The following is a 257-nucleotide window of genomic DNA, read 5'->3' as shown; positions in this document are numbered from 1 at the left end:
CAGTTTGAAATCTATGAACCTATAACCCAATTAGTCAGATAACCCTGTATTTTCTTGGCAAGTAGAATGCAAAGAACTGGGTCAAATTCTCAGTTCCATTGTGACTAACTGGCTCCATGACCCTGATCATGGCATTTCAGTTCCCTGGGCCTCAGTTTCCTCACCTATAGAATGAGGGAGGTGAACTAAATGACCTCCATGGTTCCTATCTATCTATCTATCTATCTATCTATCTATCTATCTATCTATCTATCTAT

The sequence above is a fragment of the Vombatus ursinus genome, unplaced genomic scaffold (assembly GCF_900497805.2).
Source record: "Vombatus ursinus unplaced genomic scaffold, bare-nosed wombat genome assembly UNPS02014802.1, whole genome shotgun sequence".
In the NCBI taxonomy this organism is placed as follows: domain Eukaryota; kingdom Metazoa; phylum Chordata; class Mammalia; order Diprotodontia; family Vombatidae; genus Vombatus; species Vombatus ursinus.
This window is presented reverse-complemented; position numbering follows the sequence as displayed.